The 23,677-nt window shown below is 35.7% G+C and overlaps 1 non-coding gene across 1 annotated transcript; it reads left to right on the top strand.

Annotated features, from left to right (window-relative positions):
• The first annotated feature begins 908 nt into the window (after positions 1–908).
• On the top strand, positions 909–1,014 carry LOC128281023 (small nucleolar RNA R71). Its single transcript, XR_008271240.1, has one exon. It is a non-coding gene; the product is annotated as a small nucleolar RNA R71 (small nucleolar RNA).
• Positions 1,015–23,677: the final 22,663 nt, after the last annotated feature.

The raw sequence follows: 23,677 nt of genomic DNA, 5'->3' as shown, positions 1-23,677 counted from the left end.
TGTGATTGAGATGAACAACCCGGAAGCTCTGATACCAATTTGTGAAAAATAAAATAAAATAAATAAATAAAATAAAGAACACAAATTTTACGTGGAAACCCTTTCGGGAACAAACCAATGGCAGAGGAGAAGAAAATTCATATGTCGAAAAATTTGAATCAATACAAGAGGAATAGACTATGTCTATTTATAGGCTTGTAAAGCCATATTCTAGTAGGATTGAAACACCTTATCCTAATAAATATAAAATAGATGGAGTTTAATAAGGTTTAGAAAACCTTATTCTAAAATAAAATAAAAGAAGTCTAGTTCTATATGGATTTTACTTTTATTTTATTTTCCATCGTATTTTATTTAAATAAGAATTCGGGTCACTTAATTCTAACATTTAGTACTCACATTTTTAGGTACCATCCTCGGAGTACTCACCCACTCCATTGTAAAACTATATTACAACTAGACCCGTATAAAATCACCTCGTAATTCTATATTTATTGCAGTATTTACACTCTGGACATTAGTACGTCGGAGGGGGAGTGTCAGTAGTTTACGTCCTCAGTAGGATTATTGGTGTAGTGGAAAAGTGGTTCGTCTTTTCCACACATAGATAGTCTATTAGTTGATTCAATACGGTGATAGTTTATTAGTTGATTCAATACTGTTAAGTCTATACACTAACTGTTGATACCTATAATCTTCTGAGATCACTTTTACCATAGCGGATTTCTGACCATACGTGAATCATTCAATAGGCCACTAACAGGATTTTAATATCATATTTTCAATTATTTTGTATGCATCCTCTTACGTCCTTTTTCATAAGTGCTCCTCTTGCTGCTCCATCTAGTCCTGATCTTGCATTCGTATCCAACCCATTGTAAAATACATGCAACCACATCCACTCAGGGAATTCATGGTGTGAACATTTCTGAATCAACATTTTGAAACGTTCCAACGCCTCATGAAAGCTTTCTCCTTTCATCTGTCTAAAGACAACAATCTCTCTTCTTAGTTGAACCGCTATACTAATAGGGAAAAACTTTTGTAAGAACTTTCAATCAAGTTCATCTCATGTCGTGATAGACCCTGGTGCTTGCGAGTCTAACTAAGAAAAGGCGTTATCAATTAAAGAAAAGGGAAACAACCGAAGATGGATAGCGTCATTAGTGACTCGTTGTACTTAAAAGTATCACAAAGTTAGAGAAACCGTTTTAAGTGTTAATTTGGATCATCTGTCATTGTGCCCCTCAATTGCAAATTATTCTGATCTAATTCATTTTTGGCTTGATGTAATTACATGAAATCAAGGGTATCGGGAAATGCACTTTCGGGACCCCTTTTCAGTGAATCGAGTTTATAAATATTTTAATTAAATATTTTTAGAGTTGCCTAATGAGGGAATTGAATAATAGTTAGATAATTTTAAGTATTAAGTGTTTAATTTAAGTACAAGGACTAAATCAAGTAAATGATAAAAGTAAGAATTAATATCAAATTACAAGGTGGAACGGGATTAAAGGACTTATTAAATAAATATGCCATTATATATATGTTTTGTTGGTCGATAGTTATGGTTAGTATTATACGTACTATATAGATATAGTATATTATAATACTTGAGTTAACAAATTATGTTATAATATATATATATATATATAATAAAATACAAATTACTATGGAATTATAATATAGGAAATTTAGGGACTTGTATAATAAATAGACCAATATATTTAAGTGGGTAGTAAGTGACCGGTCATGATTTATGTTTAAGTTTATTATGTAATTAAAATTTTAAGTTAATAGATTTTGTTAAATTAAAATAAGAATGAAATAATAATAAATAAATAAAAGTAGTATAGTGAGAAATAGAAAGGAGATCATTCTTTCTTTTCCTTTAACCCTTTCATGCCGAATTTGAGAAAGAAAGGGGAAAAGCATTCTGCCATTTACTTTCATGCTTTGAAGCTGATTTTGGTTAGTAGTTTTTGGTCCTCCTTACATGAATTTTGTGTTTTTGGAACCTCAAGATCATGAGTTAAATTACTCATGTTGAAAATTTTAGAACTTTTTATATTATTAGAAGTTACTATGGAAGAAAAATCTAAGTTCTTGATATTATTTTGGTAGATTTTTAAAGTTAGAAGTGAAGTGAAATGATTTGTAAAGTCAATTCATGAAATTGTACATTGAAGATTATTATGGAAAATTTTGAAAATATTGAGGATTATTATGGAAAATTTTGAAAATATGGGGTTAAATTGTTTATTTATGTGAAATTGTCAAAGTATAATATATATATATATATATATATATATATGTCATTGAGATATTTTGAAGTCTTTTATTTGAAAGAGTTATGTTTGGGTGCTTGATGCTAAATTTGTGTTTTTTATAGAGTAAATTTTAATACATTTAAAAATTAAGGATTTAATTGAGTAAATTGTAAATTGAAATAATTTTATTATAAATTAAAGATATATATAGGCTATATATTAAGGGTTAAGTATTCGGAAATATTGGGTTATGTGTTGATTATGGAATTAACTTGTTTTATATGATGTATTAAATTGTATAGGATGTAAATGTTTTGGGGCAAATGTGTAAAACTGTAAATAAGTAGCTAAATGTATTGAATTGAATGGTATATGAAATTGAGATTAATAATTGAAATAAATTATATTATAGATTAAGAACAAACTGATAATCAAGGAAAAAGGAAGATAGCGGAATAGTCCCTAAACTTTTGTTATTTCTACAATTTAGTCAAGAAGTTTGTAGTCTTTGAACTCAAACTCTATTTATTTAATTTAAATACTTAATTATTACTTTGATATCTTAATTATATTTTATATATATATGCAAATGATTAAATTATGAAATGAAAATTGTGAATTATATACATGAAATGTGACATTATGAAATGAATCAATAAATGATTAGAATTTAAAGTGATAGTATGGAAATGTTATATATGAAGATATATTGCTGAATGATGAGATTGAAGTTGAATAATGTTGATTAATGTATGGAGTTAAATAAAATCTCGTGTTTACATGCTAGGTAAGTTCATAGTTTTGGAACTCGAGCGTTATTTACTTAATTTAATTAGTTAATTGTTAATTACTATTTAACTATGTTTTTATTTGTGTTTGGTTAAGCTCTATTGAATGGATATTGACAAAATCATAATAGATAAAATGTGGTATTATGGAATAAATTAATGAATGATTAGTAGATAATTGAAGTGAATGTGATATTGAGTTATGAAATGTGATATTGAGATTATGAAATGTGATTTTATGGACTTGCGAATAAGTAATTGATATTGTCGGTTCATTTGACTAACACTGGGTGCAATTTCTGTCAATTTATTTGACTAGTACTAGTGTAACACCCCTATCATGTAACCGTTGCCGGAATAAGTAAGGGGCATCACCAGACAGATAGAGCATACCAGAACATTACCAAATCACATATATCATAATACCTTAGTACATAAGCATTCACCAATAACTTATCCATTAAAATGGTCTACGAAAGCAACAACATACCTTAGGGAGGGATCTGGACTAAACCGAACCTATTCAAAATTTTCAGAGCTTGAACAAACTTTTCAAAATTGATAAAGTCACACGCCCGTGTGACTAGGCCATGTGACTGACACGGGTAAAAGACACGCCCATGTGGTCCAACCATGCCAAAAATAGGTCCTATATTGACTTTTTAACACGGCCGTGTGCCATGATCGTGTAAAATTTAGCTAGCTATTGACTTTTTCACACGGCCACAAGGCGCGCCCGTGTTCCCTAACCATGTGGCACAATGCAGGCTTGGTTTAAGCCAATTTGCCAACCTTTTTTAGGTCCAATCCTACAAGCAACAATATAAAACATTCATACAACAATTTTCTACCAATTTCATACTTAAAGATGACCAATTCATATTAGAACATGGCACCTTACAAAAAAAAATACACCACAACTATGCACAAACTTATCATTTGCTAGCCAATTTATATGGCATAACTTATATACATATAAAGATTACAAACTTAGACATTCTAGCCTATACATGCCATACTTAATAATATTTAAACTTTCAAAAGTACCAAATTGAGCTCGATAGTGTGGCGACAATCCTCGACTATCCCCAAGCCTTCAGTAGCTACGATAACTATAAAACAGACAGAAATTACACAGAGTAAGCTACAAAGAGCTTAGTAAGCCAAATTCAATGGATCTAATTACTAAAGCATATATAGTACAAAACAACAATAAGAATTCATAGCCATTTCTCAAAGTAGTTCATAAGCTTAACCATGCTCGTTTATTTGTATTCATATCATATTCATTTCCATGATTTCGAACCTACTTCGCATTTGCTATTTCACAGAAATAGAGTCTTTCATATTCAGAAATTAAGTACGATACAAACGTACCTGTATAAATTATACATTTCATATATTTCTTTCCATATCTTGTACTTTGTCATCAGACGGTTTAGAAACGATACAGATACTCATAAACAGGTATAATTCCAACGTCTCGGACGTGGTCTTACATGTAATTCAGTATCGATGCCTCTATCCCAGACAGGGTCTTATAAGAAATCAAATGCGATGCCGATGTCCCGAACATGGTCTTACACGTAAATTTTAATTCGATGCTTGTGTCCCAGACACGGTCTTACATGATAATTCAGATCAATACTAACGTTCTTTTAAAGGCATACAGGACTTTTCAAATACTAGCATATTATCAAAGTTTACTCAAAATCTATTCATCAGGCTCTCAAGGCCGTCCAATACAGATTACAATTTATATACATAGAATTTATTCAATTAACAAGTAATTGTAATTTGACTTACCTCGTACAGATTTCGGACGAATCAAGTCAACTATTCAACTACTTTAGACTTCCCTCGATCTAAATCCGATTTTCTTTGTTCTTGATCTATCCAATTCAAATTCAACCATTAAATAATTCATTTCATTCAAAATAATCCATGAACACATATTTAGGGCACTTTACATTATAGCCTTTACATTTTCACACTTTAACAATTTAGTCCATTTTTCACAAAATCACAATTATGCAAAATTTACCAAGACTATAGTTTGGCCGAATATACATGGCTTCTATACAAGGCCAAATAACATATTTAATTCACAATTTAGTCCTTCAAAACCTCATTTTCACAAGTTAGCTCAATTAACTCTATTTCATAAAAATTCAAAGACAAAGCTTAATATTCTCACATATATCTTCCATAATCCATATAAAACATCACAAAGCTCATATAATCATCAATGGCACATTTCTTAATCTTAAAAAAAAATAGAAATTTACACACGGGTTTTGAAGAACACGAAGCAACGATCACAGAAACGTAGAAATTATCAAAAACTGAACAAAATGGACTAACCTATTCACCCATGCAATGGCCGAATACCTTAAAGCTTCTATGGCTTCTTCTTCTCTTAATTTTCGGCTGAACAAGGTGGAAGTATGGCCACTTTCATGTTTTCATTTTATTATTATAACTTAAATAATCATTTTTCCCATTTTGCCCTTTGTTATAAAATTATCCATTCACCTAACCTATGTCCAACATTGTCCACTTACTATATCAATGGTATATTTGACATGCAAGGACCCTTATTTTAAAAGCCAAGCCAAATAGGTGCTTTAACATTTAGCACTCAACTTTTATACTTTACGCGATTAAGTCCTTTTTCGTATTAAACACAGAAACAGACAAATTAAATCACAGAAATTTCACAGATATGAATTCACATATCACGAACACAAAAAATTAATATTAAAATATTTTTCAGACTCGGGTTCATGTTCTTGAAACCACTATTCCTACTAGGGTCAAAATCAGACTGCTACAACTAGGCACAACTATCGTTAGTTATCCGACTAGCAGTAGGCGCAACTTCTGTCAGTTTATTTGACTAGTGCTAGGCACACTCTTTATACCTTTCGGTTTATCTGACTAGCGCTAGGTGCAAAGTTAAATACGGTTTAACTGTTAAGGCATGGGGTGCCATTCATTGAACGACTTAAATTGACAAGGTAAAAGTAATTCACCATAGAAGGTTGGTGTATGAAAATTACAGAAGATGTATGAAATACCTAGATGAATTGAGTGGTAAATTCTATAAATATAACTAAATATGCTATGGATTATGAAAATATGGATCATCAGATTTATCTGAGGCTCTTAAAATGATGAGATTACTTAATATAAGATTGTTCCCTTATATGCAGGTTAGGTACTATTTTTGTGATTGATGACTCAGCATCCAACAATCAAATCTTGGACTCAATGTCGGTGATGCTCTCTTTATAATTTGGCATGTACCTAGGATGATATTTTAGGGTCTTAGACCTTTTGTGTATAATTATGAATGGGTGTAATATGTTATAGAAGTTGAGTCTTTTAAACATGTGATTATAGGTAAGTATACATATATAGATATGGTAGATATGTGTTTGGAACATGTTTTGCAATGGCTGAAACTGCTTGCGTATATGTTGAATGCTATAAGTTTTAATGAAATTGGCTTTTGAGAAATTTATGGCATAACTTATTGAGTTGAGTTTTGGTTCATGAATTGTATGGATTAGATGTATAAAAGAGTAAGATTTGTCCTAATTGAATGATTATTGAATTGTGGTGTCAATGAGGGCACATTGGTTAGGCACTTAAATTGTAGGTATTTGGTATGTTTGGACTTGTGTGAAAGTATTTTTGGTCATGAATTTGGTATGGTTTTAGACATGGTTTGGTTAACAAGTTAGGTGAAAAATTTACCTTGTTTTTGAAGCAATTTGTGACTCACACGATTTATCCATACGATGTGTGTCCTATTGTCTTTAGGTGTAGGTTTCACACGGTCTGACACACGATCTGCGACACATCCATGTATCTTAAAACAATTAGTTACACAGTCTGAGACATGGCTAGCAAGACGGCCGTGTGACCCAACATTGATTCTCACACGAACGGATACACGGGCTGGGACACGGCCATATGTCTAGACTTTAAATGTCCATACAGCCTAGGTTGTGACACACATCCTGGCCACACGACCTTGTGTCCCTTGTTTTTAAGACTTTTAGATTTTTCCCAACTTTCGCATTTTGTTGCGATTTGACCCCAAAATGTTTCCAATCTATTCTTAGGGCCTCAGAGACTTGTTTTAAAGTCTGTATATATATACTAGCTTATGAATGAAATGTGATTGAATAATTGTAATCATTATTGAATAATTATGGTATGAACTTTTAAATGTTTAGAATATTATCGTAATACTCCATGACCCCAATCCAATGATGAAAATGGGTTAAAGGTGTTACACTTGATCTTAAAATTATTAGCTATGATAATCGGCCATGTTACGCTCTCCTGAACCATGTCCAAACTTGGTAATGCGTAGTCTTTTAAGGTTCTCTCATTACAAGCCATGTGTTCATTCCTGGGTAGTTATGGTGTTGGTGGATCTCCAAAAATGTTATCGTTAGTGTTGCCAAACAGCATATTCTCACGTGGTACGTTACCTGCAACATGTGGTGGTGGATCTTGCATCTGTTATTATTGTTGTTGCTGTCAGCGATTACTCCAAATTGTTCTTTTTGGGTCTATGGCTATTACTATGGGTGTTCCCCTACTACAAGTAATGCACTAAACCCAAAAATAGAAATTTAATAATAAAAAAAATAAAATCGTATCTATCACCTAAAGATTTCCTAATTATTCTTTTTAGAGTGCAAAAGTTAAAATCAAACTAGTGACGTTGCCTCCCCGACAACGGCGCCAACAACTTGACCACCTCTAGACGTACTAACGTCTAGAGTGTGAATACTACAATAAAAGATATAGATATGTGAGGCGGTTTCCGCAAGTATACATGTTTAGTTGTAATATAGTTACAACAGAGTAGGTGAGTACTCTAAGGATCGTACCCAAGGGAGGCAAATACTAGATCAATTCTAACCTAAACACAAAAAGATCTAATTAGTACTTTAACTAAGTTATAGTATGAAGGTAAAATAAAATGAGCTTTTATGGTTTTTATAATAATAAAAGAAAATAACATAAAGAAATAAAATTCACAAGATCAAAAGATAGAACAAATCAAATCTGATTATAGGTGATTAGCTTACTTCGATAATTCTCATCAATTTTTTCTTTGGGTTCTTTTTTAATCAACTAGCCACTATCCTAGTAGGATCTTTTGATTTTCCACTTGAATAACGAGTCAACAAGAACTACTCATCTTTAGACCTCACAGTCTAAGCAGTTTGGGGTGAATGTGTTTACAGATAGGTCATACCAATTTTAGGTTAATTCCCACCTTAATGACTTCCTAGGATTGCCGGGTCTAGGGTTTTAAGTTCTTCCTTTCCCAAACAACTGATACGTTCAATAACCCTACAAAACATTTAATAGATCATACTTTTACTTACTAATCCCCCATAGAAGGATTAGTTTCTCATGGCTTTCATAAACAATATGGGATTAATGTAAAGAGAGAACATGATGAATGAATTTGAGTGTAGAGTTTAAGAAAACACCTATTTGTATTACAGATGAAAACGAATCCACAGGGTTTGACGGTCTCTGTGACAGCCCAAAATTGACCCTAGTCGGGAAGTGGTTTCGGGACCACAAAACCGAGGCATAAAATAATTTAATATTCATTTTGATGCCTATGATATGTGTTAATTTGTGTGTGACATTTTTGATGATTTGATTTAGGGTCATAAATGTGAATTTCACTAAAAAGGACCTAGTAGTGAACTTTGAAAGTAGGATAGGAAATGTGTGATGACTAATTAAAGCATGCATGCAAAACAATGGTCTTGCATGTCAAATACCCCCTTTTATAAGTGGTGGTCGGCCATGACAAGGAGGATGGGCAAAACATGTCATAGACATGTTTTGTTGGTGCAATATGGGAGGAAAAATTAAACTAAGGTGAGGAATAAATAATTGAAAAAAAAGGAGAGAAGGTGTAATCCCCCATTGCCGTGAGTTGAAGGAAAAGAAAGAAAAAAATTTGTTCATCCTTTCTTTGAGCCAAAACTAGGAAGAAAATACAAAGAAGAAAAAAGAAATGTGTGTGTTCATCTTTGAACATCTTTTGGCCGAAAATTGAAGGAAAAAGGGAATAAGGGAGTGAAGCATTCGGCTATCCTAGGTCACTATTAAGGTAAGTTTGATGTTTTGCCATGAGATTCATGTATATTTTAGTAGTTAGCTTGAGTTCTAACTAGCCATGGTTCAAATCCTTACTATGTCATGGAGATGATATTCGCTAAGGTGAGATTGTGTTGATATCATTTGCATGCTAAAAGTGAAGCTTTGCAATGGTGCATGTGATGGTGGATTAATGATTATTGAATATTCTTTTTAGCAATTTTGAGTGAGAGTTTGATAGATACTATGAGGTTAAACTTCATGACATTGTAAGCTTGTAAGTTGGATGATGAAATTCATGCTTTGTGAAGGTAAATGGTGTAGAAGGAGCATTCGCCATAATGAAGATATATGAGATAGTCATAATCAGCCTTATGATTCGGCTCTTGCATGTATATATATATATATATATGTTTGCACATGATGTATTGGTATGACATATATACTATCTCAAGGCATATAATTACATATGATGGTGTTTCGTTATGAAGTAAATGATTGATGCGTATTGAGTTACAATATGGAATCGTTAGTTAGTAAAATGTATGCTGTTTTTGTGTGGTATTAAGTGTATAATTGGCCTCAACATGGACATGCATATTCGCCACATGAGGGAATTGGTGTGCATGCATTCGGTTAGAGGCAAGCATATTGATGCCTATTCTTGGCTTAGAAAATTCGCTAAGAGGAATATTAACTAATGTGTTGAGTTCGATTCATGATTTCGTACATATGTGACTTTGATGCCTAATGAGTATATATATTGGCTAAGTACCTTGAATTCCTCTTCGATGCTCAAATGATTAAATCAATTTATTTGTTAAATTAAGCTCAAGAGCAAAGGGAGCTAAATCCGATAAAGGGAAGGAAAAGGTAGTCGAGTAGCCGTCAAAATCGCTCGACCACGTCCAAGTAAGTCTTGAGTAATGACCCTACTTGAATTATATTGAAATGATTTGTCATATTATGGCGGACAGCCGAATGTGCGTAGGGACTAAGTTATAAAGTTAATTGAAATCATGCTCTTTGTGTGTGGCTATTGAGCCGAAATTGGAAAGGTTTGATAAATATTTTGTGTTTGAGCCTTAGTAACTGAAAATGAAATATGGATGTGTCGTGATTATTGATATATGTATACATGAGCATTTGATTGATACCCGGCTAAGTCCCGAAGGCATTTATGCTAGTGAATATATCCGGCTAAGTCCCGAAGGCATTTATGCTAGTGATTATATCCGGCTAAGACCAAGGCATTCGTATGAAGTTGTCATATCCGGCTAAGACCAAGGCATTTGTGCAAGATACCAAATCCGGGTTAAGACCAAGGCAATTGTGCTTGTGGTTATATCCGCTAAATTCAAGAAGCTCGGTTTGAAGGTGAGCGTTTGGTGCGGTAATAAATTCAATTAATACTCGAAAAACCCATATGATAAGGTATGTTTACATGTGCATCGGAAAAGTCGATTCGTTTGAAATAGTGTTCGCTCGATTGACTAACGAACTTTCGCTCTTAGATAGGTTGATACCTTGTGTGTGTATATGATTATGAGAATGTGTATTACTAAAGTGATTCATTTAGCTATGTGAATGTAATACTTTAGTCAAAGCTGATTTCATTACTTGAGACTTACTAAGCATTAAAATGCTTACCCCGTTGCTTTGGCTCTTTGTTTTATAGATTTTGCTCGTTAGCTATCGGATTCGGGATCATTGAAGTCGAAGTCATCCACACTATCAAAGCCCCCTATTTGGTACAAATTTTGGTTGAACTTTGAAATGGCATGTATAGGATTACCCTTTTGTTGTAGGTCATGTACCTTTCGGTTTTGTGTAAACTTAGATAGCCATGCGAAAATGGCTTATATACGTTTTTAGCATAGTACTATAATCGTTTGTATGTTGATCATTATGAGGTATGGAATTGTTTTGAAACGATTAGCCATTGGAATGGTTAATCATGATCACACTTTGTTCTATGTATGCAAAAAGGGCCAATTGAATCATGGAAATTATGAAATAGGTAAAGTCTACCTTAAAGGTAGATGCTGTCAGCAGCAGTGGTGTGCATGTGAAAATCACTAAAAATAACAGGAATGGAATAAATTAGTGAATAAATTATGTAAATGAACCTTGATGAATCTAATTTCATATGGAAGAAACGAAACGGTCATATGAGTTGTATGTTAAGAGATATTTAGGTTTTCGTGAGACAGGGCCAGAACGGTTTCTGGACCCCCTATTCCGACTTTGGAAATTCATTTTAAATTAACCAGGGATAATTAGGAGTCATGCCATATATTTATAGATTCCTATTTGAGTCTAGTTTCTATAGAAACAAACGGAATCAGTATTGAAGTCCTGTACAGAGAGATATTCAAGTTGTAACGCGCGAAGGTCAGTTTAGTCGACCCTTGTCACATGGGAGACTTTAACTAATAAACTGTACTAATTGGCCCAACCAAAAATTCTAGAAAAAAATATGTAGATGGAAATGTGAGTCTAATTTCATGGAAAAATTACGAAACTGATTTTCGAGCTTTGAAACTCAAGATATGATTTTAAAGCTATAGTGATGCAGTAACCACTTGTCTGGAAATTTTAAATGGATTTGTGAAAATGATTAAGTCAAGTTTGTGTGCACCTTGTGTTCGACTCCAGAATGGACTCAGTGCACGGGTGTTACAATTTTATTGGTATCGAGCTACGGTTTAGTCGATTCTAGGACTACCGTAATGCGTTTGGGTCTAGCTATACATGCCATTTTATGTGATTATTTGATAGTGTGGTGATTTACGACGCTTGAATTTGTGTTTATTTATAGTAATGGATCCCGATCCTAACCGAAGCGATAGTGATGATGTGGAGAGTGTGGCGCTGCTCCCGACAAGGGACAGCGCCAATGACTCTCAACCTGTTGCTAGCAATCCGAATGATGAGGCTAGGCAAGCTTTATATAGCGTGATGAATGATTGGTTCAACCAATACATTCGAACTAACACTACTGCTCCACAACCTCCATTCTGGCTAATACAACCCCGCACCTACAATGCCTCCGAGAATCGACCAAATAAGGTCGAATAAGCCCCAGCTGATGTAATCCGAAAACATGGGGCTACTAAATTTAAAGTTACGGATAGCGGCGATGCCGAGCAAGCTGAATTTTGGTTGGACAACACTATCCTGCACTCGACGAGCTATCTTGTACACCCGATGAATGCCTAAAGTGTACTATCTCCTTGCTACGTGATTACGCCTACTATTGGTGGAGCACTCGACTTCACAGTGCCCGAGAGCAAGTAACTTGGGAGTTTTTCCAAATTGAGTTTCGAAAAAGTATATCACCGAGATTTGTTGATCAAAACGGAAGGAATTTCTTGAGCTTAAGCAAGGTTCTATGTCGCCATCGATTACGAGTGAAAATTTGTTAGACTTAGTAGATACGCCGGAATGTATTTCGTCCGAGGCTACCATGTAAAACGCTTGAGGATGGGCTGAATGAAGATATAAAATGTTCGTTGGCATTCTTGAAATACGAGAGTTCGTAGTACTTGTCGAGCGAGCTTGTAAAGTCAAGAGCTTAGAAAAGAAAAACAAAAAGTTGATGTGGGAACTGGAGAGTTTCATAAAAGATCCTCGGAAAGTCTCTTCTACAGCATCAAAGAAATTTCGTGATGATGTGGGCGGTCTAGAGGCACTTCGGCCTTTTAGACGAGATCGTGATCGACCCCAGGGTACACGAGGCACTTGATCGCCGGTGTTGGGAATGAACGTCGAGACGAATCGGAGTGTCGACATGTGGCAAATGGCATTCGAAGTTGTAGATTCCGTGACCGCCTCACACAAGTGCGGATCAGTTGACCACTTCATTAAAGATTGCCCAAGGTTGTCTCGAATGAATGTAGATCGAGTGGGAAACCGGTGCTACCACCGCCGAGGGAGACCATCTAGAAATACGGGCAATGCTAGTGGTGGTCGAGAGGATCTAGAGATGCTACGACCAGATCCGAGGCTCGCGCTCTGCTAGGGCTTATGCTATACGCCACGTGAGGATGCTTCCTCGCCGGATGTTATTACCGGTACTTTCACTCTCTTTGATACTAATGTGATTGCTTTGATTGACCCCGGTTCTACTCATTCTTATATATGCGAAACCTTAGCATCCAAGAAGACTTTACCTATTGAGTCAACCGAGTTCGTAATTCGGTGTCAAATCCTTTGGGCCGTTCGTGCTTGTCGACAAAGTGTGCAAGAAATGCCTCCTAGTAATTCGAGGTTCCTGTTTCCCGCGGACTTGATGCTTTTGCCGCTCGATGAATTTGATGTTATTCTTGGTTTGGATTGGTTGACCGTGCATGATGCGGTTGTGAATTGCAAAAGCAAGACTATTGATTTAAGGTGCAAATAACGAAATGATCCGAGTTGAGTCTACGGACTTGAAGGGTTGCCACTGTAATATCATCAATGTTGGCCCAGAAATATGTAAGAAAAGGGTGCGAAGCATACCTTGCGTATGTACTTGATGATAAGGAGTTAGAAATAAAACCCGAATCTGTTCCGGTGGTTTGTGAATACCCGGATGTTTTTCCCGAGGAATTACCGGTTTGCCACTGCTCGGAGATAGAGTTTGGTATTGAGCTTGTACATGGGACCACACCAATTTCGATAGCTCCGTATCGTATGGCACCAATGGAATTAAAGGAGTTGAAAGCTCAGTTGCAAGAGTTGGTGGATAGAGGTTTTGCTCGCCCGAGTTTTTCACCTTGGGGTGCACCGGTGTTGTTTGTGAAAAGAAGGACGGAACCATGAGGTTGTGCATCGACTATCGTCGCCTTAACAAAGTGACAATAAAGAACAAATATCCGTTATCACGTATCGATGATTTGTTCGATCAACTGAAGGAGCCTCGGTGTTCTCAAAATAGATTTGAGATCGGGCTATTATCGCCATGAATCCGAGATTCGGACATACCCAAAACTGCCTTCAAACGAGATATGGTCGCTACGAGTTCTTAGTGATGCCGGTTTGGGCTCACTAATGCCCCTGCGGTATTTATGGATTTGATGAATCGGATCTTTAGACCGTATTTGGATCGGTTCGTAGTTGTGTTCATTGACGACATCTTGGTCTATTCAAGAGATGAGACCGAACATGCGGAGCACCTGAGATTAGTGTTGCAAATTTTACAGATAAGCGCTTATATGCTAAGTTCGCAAGTGTGAGTTCGGTTAAGAGAGGTTAGCTTCTTAGGTCATGTGGTATCTCAGATCGGTATTCAAGTCGACCCGAGTAAAATTTCAGCCATACTTAACCGGAAGCCTCCGAGAAATATTACGAGGTTCGAGCTTTTTGGGACTTGGTTACTTACCGACGGTTTGTAAAAGGATTCTCGATGATAGCCACACCCATGACGAAACCGCTTGTAAAGATGTCAAGTTCGAAAGGACGGAAAAGTGTCGAAAAGTTTCGATCAATTGAAAACTCATTTGACGGAAGCTCCAAGATTAGTGCAGCCGAATCGTGCAAAGAGTTTGTCATCTATAGTGACGCCTCCCTACTTGGGTTGGGTTGCGTATTGATGCAAGAAGGTCGAGTTGTGGCCTATGCGTCGAGACAATTAAAGCCACATGAGAAAAATTATCCGACCCATGATCTCGAATTGGCCGCCATCGTATTTGCCTTAAAGATATGGCGACATTACTTATTTGGTGAGAAGTGCCATGTGTATTCGGATCACAAAAGTCTCAAATATTTGATGACTCAAAGAGACTTAAATCTGCGACAAAGACGTTGGCTCGAGTTGTTAAAAGATTATGAGCTTGTCATTGATTATCACCCGGGAAAGGCTAATGTGGTTGCGGACGCCTTAAGCCGGAAATCACTGTTTGCTTTACGAGCGATGAATGTGCACTTGTCTATTCTACCCGACAATGTGTTAGTAGCCTAATTAAAGGCCAAACCATCATTGATTCATCAAATTCGCGAAGCTCAAAAAGTCGACGATAAGTTGGTTGCAAGACGGGCTGAATGTGTTCCGAATGTGGAATCAGAGTTTCAAGTTGATGATGACGATTGTTTGAGGTTCAGAAATCGTTTGTGTATTCCAAGAAATTCGAACTTATTTCGATAATTCGAACGAAGCCCATTGTAGCCGAATGGCAATCCACCGGAAGTACGAAGATGTACAACGATTTGAAACGCGGTTTTGGTGGCATGGTATGAAACGAGACATCTCTGACTTTGTTTTGAGATGTTTAATATGTCAACAAGTGAAAGCGGAACATCAAGTGCCTTCGAGATTACTTCACCGATTACGATACCCGAGTGGAAATGGGATCGAGTCACAATGGACTTTATGTCCGGACCGCCATTGTCGCAAGTAAAAGGATGCGATTTGGGTTGTTGTTGATAGATCGACTAAGTCGGCTCACTTTATCCTGTACGCACGGACTCTTCATTGGATAAACTTGCTGAATTGTATGTTTCTCGATTGTGAGATTACACGGGTACCTATTTCTATTGTATCGGATAGAGATCCGAGATTCACCTCGCGATTTTGAAAGAAATTGCAAGAAGCCTTGGGCACCAAGTTGCATTTAGCACCGCTTTTCACCCCAAACCGATGGTCAATCCGAGCGGATAATTCGGATACTTGAGGATATGTTGAGATGTTGCATCCTCGAGTTCGTGGTTCATGGGAACGGTATTTACCTTTGATTGAATTCGCACAACAATAGTTTTCAATCAAGTATTAAGATGGCACCTTACGAGGCTTTGTACGGTCGTAAATGTCGTACACCATTGTTTTGGACCGAGCTCGGTGAAAGTAAAATTTTCGAGTTGATTTGATTAAAGATGCTGAATGAAAGTAAAAGTAATCCGTGAAAATCAAGATAGCCTCCGATCGTCGAAAGTCGACGCGGATCTCAAACGAAAAGACATTGAGTATCGTGGGAGATAAAGTGTTTCTTAAAGTTTCACCTTGGAAATAGATACTCGATTTGGGCGTAAGGGCAAATTGAGTCCGAGGTTCATCGGGCCATATGAGATATCCGAACGAGTCATCCGATTATGTATCGTTTGGTTTTGCCCCGAACTTGAAAGGATTCACGATGTCTTTCATGTTTCGATGCTTCGACGCTATAGATCTGATCCGTCGCACGTAATTAGTCCATCAGCGGTTAAAATTCAAGCCGATATGAGTTATGAAGAAGAACCGATTCGTATCCTAGCTCGTGAAGTGAAGGAGTTGCAAAACAAAAGGGTTCCGTTAGTAAAAGTGTTATGGCTCAAACACGGGATGGAAGAAGCTACTTGGGAAATCGAGAACTCTATGAAAGAGCGTTGCCCAAACCTATTTACCGGTAAGATTTTCAGGGACGAAAATTTCTTAAGTGGGGGAGAGTTGTGACAGCCCAAAATTGACCCTAGTCGGGAAGTGGTTTCGGGACCACAAAACTGAGGCATAAAATAATTTAATATTCATTTTGATGCCTATGATATGTGTTAATTTGTGTGTGACATTTTTGATGATTTGATTTAGGGTCATAAATGTGAATTTCACTAAAAAGGACCTAGTAATGAACTTTGAAAGTAGGATAGGGAAATGTGTATGACTAATTAAAGCATGCATGCAAAACAATGGTCTTGCATGTCAAATACCCCTTTTTATAAATGGTGGCGGCCATGACAAGGAGGATGGGCAAAACATGTCATAGACATGTTTTGTTGGTGCAATATGGGAGGAAAAATTAAACTAAGGTGAGGAATAAATAATTGAAAAAAAAAAGGGAGAGAAGGTGTAATCCCCCCATTGCCGTGAGTTGAAGGAAAAGAAAGAAAAAAAATTTGTTCATCCTTTCTTTGAGCCAAAACTAGGAAGAAAATACAAAGAAGAAAAAAGAAATGTGTGTGTTCATCCTTGAACATCTTTTGGCCGAAAATTGAAGGAAAAAGGGAATAAGGGAGTGAAGCATTCGGCTATCCTAGGTCACTATTAAGGTAAGTTTGATGTTTTGCCATGAGATTCATGTATATTTTAGTAGTTAGCTTGAGTTCTAACTAGCCATGGTTCAAATCCTTACTATGTCATGAAGATGATATTCGGCTAAGGTGAGATTGTGTTGATATCATTTGCATGCTAAAAGTGAAGCTTTGCAATGGTGCATGTGATGGTGGATTAATGATTATTGAATATTCTTTTTAGCAATTTTGAGTGAGAGTTTGATAGATACTATGAGGTTAAACTTCATGACATTGTAAGCTTGTAAGTTGGATGATGAAATTCATGCTTTGTGAAGGTAAATGGTGTAGAAGGAGCATTCGCCATAATGAAGATATATGAGATAGTCATAATCAGCCTTATGATTCGGCTCTTGCATGTATATATATATATATGTTTGCACATGATGTATTGGTATGACATATATACTATCTCAAGGCATATAATTACATATGATGGTGTTTCGTTATGAAGTAAATGATTGATGCGTATTGAGTTACAATATGGAATGCGTTAGTTAGTAAAATGTATGCTGTTTTTGTGTGGTATTAAGTGTATAATTGGCCTCAACATGGACATGCATATTCGCCACATGAGGGAATTGGTGTGCATGCATTCGTTAGAGGCAAGCATATTGATGCCTATTCTTGGCTTAGAAAATTCGCTAAGAGGAATATTAACTAATGTGTTGAGTTCGATTCATGATTTCGTACATATGTGACTTTGATGCCTAATGAGTATATATATTGGCTAAGTACCTTGAATTCCTCTTCGATGCTCAAATGATTAAATCAATTTATTTGTTAAATTAAGCTCAAGAGCAAAGGGAGCTAAATCCGATAAAGGGAAGGAAAAGGTAGTCGAGTAGCATTTAAATCGCTCGACCACGTCCAAGTAAGTCTTGAGTAATGACCCTACTTGAATTATATTGAAATGATTTGTCATATTATGGCGGACAATGAATGTGCGTAGGGACTAAGTTATAAAGTTAATTGAAATCATGCTCTTTGTGTGTGGCTATTGAGCCGAAATTGGAAAGGTTTGATAAATATTTTGTGTTTGAGCCTTAGTAACGAAAATGAAATATGGATGTGCCGTGATTATTGATATATGTATACATGAGCATTTGAATGATACCCGGCTAAGTCCCAAGGCATTTATGCTAGTGAATATATCCGGCTAAGTCCCGAAGGCATTTATGCTAGTGATTATATCCGGCTAAGACCAAGGCATTCGTATGAGTTGTCATATCGGGCTAAGACCAAGGCATTTGTGCAAGATACCAAACCGAAGTTAAGACCAAGGCAATTGTGCTTGTGTTTATATCCGCTAAATTCAAGAAGCTCGGTTTGAAGGTGAGCATTTTGGTGCGGTAATAAATTCAATTAATACGCTCGAAAAACCCATATGATAAGGTATGTTTACATGTGCATCGGAAAAGTCGATTCGTTTGAAATAGTGTTCGTTCGATCGACTAACGAACTTTCGGCTCTTAGATAGGTTGATACCTTGTGTGTGTATATGATTATGAGAATGTGTATTACTAAAGTGATTCATTTAGCTATGTGAATGTAATACTTTAGTCAAAGCTGATTTCATTACTTGAGACTTACTAAGCATTAAAATGCTTACCCGCTGCTTTGGCTCTTTGTTTTATAGATTTTGCTCGTTAGCTATCGGATTCGGGATCATTGAAGTCGAAGTCATCCACACTATCAAAGCCCCTATTTGGTACAAATTTTGGTTGAACTTTGAAATGGCATGTATAGGATTACCCTTTGTTGTAGGTCATGTACCTTTCGGTTTTGTGTAAACTTAGATAGCCATGCGAAAATGGCTTATATACGTTTTTAGCATAGTACTATAATCGTTTGTATGTTGATCATTATGAGGTATGGAATTGTTTTGAAATGATTAGCCATTGGAATGGTTAATCATGATCACACTTTGTGCTATGTATGCAAAAAGGGCCAATTGAATCATGGAAATTATGAAATAGGTAAAGTCTACCTTAAAGGTAGATGCTGTCAGCAGCAGTGGTGTGGATGTGAAAAATCACTAAAAATAGCAGGAATGGAACAAATTAGTGAATAAATTATGTAAATGAACCTTGATGAATCTACTTTCATATGGAAGAAACGAAACGGTCATATGAGTTGTATGTTAAGAGATATTTAGGTTTTCGTGAGACAGGGCCAGAACGGTTTCTGGACCCCCTGTTCCGAATTTGGAAATTCATTGTAAATTAACCAGGGACACTTAGGAGACATTCCATATATGTATAGATTCCTCTTTGAGTCTAGTTTCTATAGAAACAAACGGTATCAGTATTGAAGCCCTGTACAGAGAGATATTCAAGTTTTAACGCGTGACGGTCAGTGTAGTCGACCCTTGTCACATGGGAGACTTTAACTAATAAACTGTACTAATTGGCCTGACCAAAAATTCTAGAAAAAAAATATGTAGATGGAAATGTGAGTCTAATTTTAGGGAAAAATTATGAAACTGATTTTCGAGCTTTGAAACTCAAGATATGATTTTTAAAGCAACAGTGACGCAGTAACCAGCTTGTCTGGAAATTTTTAAATGGACTGTGAAAATGATTAAGTCAAGTTTGTGTGCACCTTGTGTTCGACTCCGGTAACGGACTTGGGTACGGGGTGTTACAGTCTCCATAAATTAAATCTCTGGAGATCAAGTAAAAACAAACTCAAAAAATTGAACCTAAAACTAAGAAGAAGAAAAACTAAACTGAAATTAAAAGTGAAATTTTATGCTAAGTAATTGGTTTCTTTTACATGTGATAAAGGAACCTATTTATAGATTTCAGGTGGCGTTTTCCTAAAACCTAGGTTAACTGACATTCCCAAGCTTTAAGTTTGATTATGCAGAATAAAATGCCTTTTGGCTCATGTTTAATTCCATCTAGAGTCGATGTCACGACACACCAGGACCTGTTTGGCGACATAGCAGTCAGTGTACTCCTCCTGGGCATCTTCAGGGGTATGTCACGACACCACTATTCTATTTCGTGACATAAAAGGCAGTCTTGTGATTTCTCTATTTTACACCTTCTGTTGCAAAATTAAACACTCTGTGTGGCGACATAGTGACTAGTATTAGTTTATTACATCTTCTAATGGTCTCTTGCACACTTATAAAGTTCATCGGCTCACCCTTAGGCCTCATTCGGCCCCTAAGGTCAATAAAAGACTCAATTTGTACATTTTATTAACTTAAAAGAAACTCAAGAAAATATAATTAAAACTTAATTTCGAGCTCCTAAAGTGCAAAAATTAGTTTAATCTGCTACACTTAATTACGGTAGATAAACTACCCCCCACCCCTGTAATCAATGGGCAAAACTAATGAATACCTTGTCATTGATGAAGATCCTGGCAGGTCTTGGTATGCAATTTGCAACAATGATGTGAATCGACCTCAGAACCATGTGGTGGGATTTTCAGCTTCTTGATCGAACGTGAGATTTGGTGGATATGATGTAACCAAGCTCGGGCCACTTTTATCCTTATCGATAAAGTCGGTATACAACTCTAGTATAGCATTCCCACTAAAGCAATGAGATTCGATCACCTGCTTCAGATTGTTATTCTTATTGATCTCAAAAATGACATATCTAGCGGGTTCCAATGACGAAATGTATCTACATTTGAGGCTCAAAATTCTTCTTCGAATCACCACTTTAAGCCTAATCCTTATCCGAAGCTCTTTTAACATCAAAGTTCGATTGAATGTCAGATCTTTAAAATGTGTTGATACAAAACAAAGCCAATTTCAGTCTCACAAATTTGACTGTTGTAATGGATAAGAACTCTGACTTGTCTTCTTATATTCAACTAAGCCTGTAACATCCTGAATTAGGGCTTATTCAGAACAGTGGTTTCAAGACCACAAATTCAAGATAGAAATAATTATTATATGATTCTTATGAGGTTTATGTTATGAATGCATGCTTGCGTGAAAGTTTCATGAAGAAATTCTAAGAATAAAATGTTCAATTGCATTTTAAGGACCAAATTGAATAAAGTGAAAAACTTGCATTCTAGAAGCTTTTAGCATGAAATTGCTTTAGATTATGAATTAGGATGTCCTAATTCACAATTTGACCAATTTCTAAAATTTTGGACAAAAATGGACATGCATAGAAAAAAATTGGAAAAAGAAACCCTAAGAGCATTTTGGTTATTAGGTAATTAAAAGAATAAAAAGGGAAAATCAAACAAAAAATATGTCCATTTTCCTCCTTGGCTGTCGAAAATCACAAAACACCATAGCTAGGGTTTTGTTCAACATTTCCAAGCTCAATAGCAAGTGTTCTCTAGCCATGTTTTTAGTGTTCTTTGTATTTTTGAAGTCCCAATAACATGACCTACCCGTTTCTAGCTATATTTTGAGCTAGGGTTCATGTATGAAAATTGACCCATGCATGACATGTTTTTATTTTGATGATTTATGGAGGAATATGAATGTTTGATGCATGGTGAACATCTTTTATTAGGTAATTTTTAGTGAAAACACCTAAATAATGGACTTGTTTGTAAAAGTGTAAAAGTGAGTAGTAATAATATGAAATAAAAGAAAATATGGGCTGATATGAGCACGGTAAAGGTTCAGTTAAGCTTGGGCAATCAAGAAAATGCATACATTTCATTTTACGAGCTTAGGGGCTAAATCATAAATATGTAAAAGTTTAGGGGTCAAAATGTAAATTTGCAAAAGTATAATTTATGGACCCGTTTGAATAATTTTAATAATAAATAAGTTAAATTGGACATTATAGATCAAGAAAAATGTGAATCAGGACTTGATCGAGGAAAGAATAAAGTATACGACGACTAGGCTCAATTACCACCGTTTTGTACCGAGGTAAGTACATATGCAAATAATGTGATATGGTAGTATGTTTTAAATGCTTTAATATAATGTGATAAATGCTTTATTGTAATTTTGAATTATATGCTTATTGATTGTTATGAAAGCATGAATGTTATTATGGTCGTGATTTACGACATTACGAGCAAGTACGATGGAGATACTATATGCAAGTGAGAAAAAAATCTCGTTTGAACCTTAGTAATAGTTTAGGATATAAGTGACATGTCACTAGGAACTAAGGAGTCTGAACTCGTTGAGTGGTCCAGGTTCGTGAGATATGTGGCATCCGAGCTCGTTGAGAGGTCTGAGTTCATTATGGATGAAGCATCCAAGCTCGTTGAGAGGTCCGAGTTCATGGTGGATGCGATTCATGTAACATCCGAACTAGTTGAGAGGTCCAAGTTCACTATGGATGTGTTACATGTTATGTGGTAGCTTCGGCTACGTTTGTATATGAGGCACTTATGTGCAAGGTTTCCGTGTATCCAACAGTATTCCGAATGTTCAATGGGTATTGTAAAGAATGTAATGAGAGTCCCGAGAAGGACATATGAAAGAGGTATAGTTATGGATACTTACGATGAGTACAGGTATGTATATTAAACCCATGAGTAATGCCTTAATAAAGATTGGTTTACGATGAGCAAGTATATATATGTGCATATGATGAGTAAGCAAAGAGGTTTGAATGAAAGAATAATCTTTATGTATATATTATCATGTTTTTGCATGTTGATTGTTTACCACTATGGCATATTATTTGCATGTGGACTTATTAAGCTTTAATGCTTACTCCCCTATCTTTTTCCATCCTTTGTAGTTTTGCCAAGCTAGCTCGGGGATCGGAAGCTGTCGGAGTACTCGATCACACTATCAAAAGACTATTGGGTATAGTGAAATTATTATTTTAAGTATGACATGTATAGGAAACTTAGTCATTTTGTGATATGTGTCGTGCTATTTGGCCAAATTTTGAAGGCCTATGATAATGATGATTCATTTTGTAATGGCCATGTGATATGGCTCATACTTGATCATTTGGGTTGTAATCTAATTACCCATGCATGCATGTGCTAGTGTTTTGATGTTAGGACATGTTATTGCTTAGTGAATGCATGAAAATGATGTGATGTGTGGTTGATCGATGAATGTATGGAAAAGTATAAATCTAGTGCTAAAGGATAATGTAACGCCCCAATTTTCGGGAATCCTGTGAATGTTGGCATAGGTTTAATTATGTTAGTGGGCCTCTAGAAAGCCCAAACTTAAGATAGAACCCGACAATTTTAGTTAATTTTTGTTCCATAAGAAAAAGGGGGAGAAATTATGAAATAGGACCTATGTGAAAATGTTTGAAAATGCTATAGGCTAAATTGAAGTGACCAAATAAATAAGAGTGCAAAATAGGAGGATTTGCATGACAAACCTCCCATTTTACATGAAGTGGCCAGCCATCATGTTGTTGTAGACAAAATGTACACTTGATATCCATAATTTATGGTACAAATTGATACAAATTGATAATAGGTTAGGTAAATGTTCCATGATAATGGGTTAGGTAAATGTTCCAT

The sequence above is a fragment of the Gossypium arboreum genome, chromosome 9 (genome assembly GCF_025698485.1).
Source record: "Gossypium arboreum isolate Shixiya-1 chromosome 9, ASM2569848v2, whole genome shotgun sequence".
Taxonomy (NCBI): domain Eukaryota; kingdom Viridiplantae; phylum Streptophyta; class Magnoliopsida; order Malvales; family Malvaceae; genus Gossypium; species Gossypium arboreum.
The sequence above is the reverse complement of the archived record's forward strand: the minus strand, read 5'-3'. Positions and strand labels throughout refer to the sequence as shown.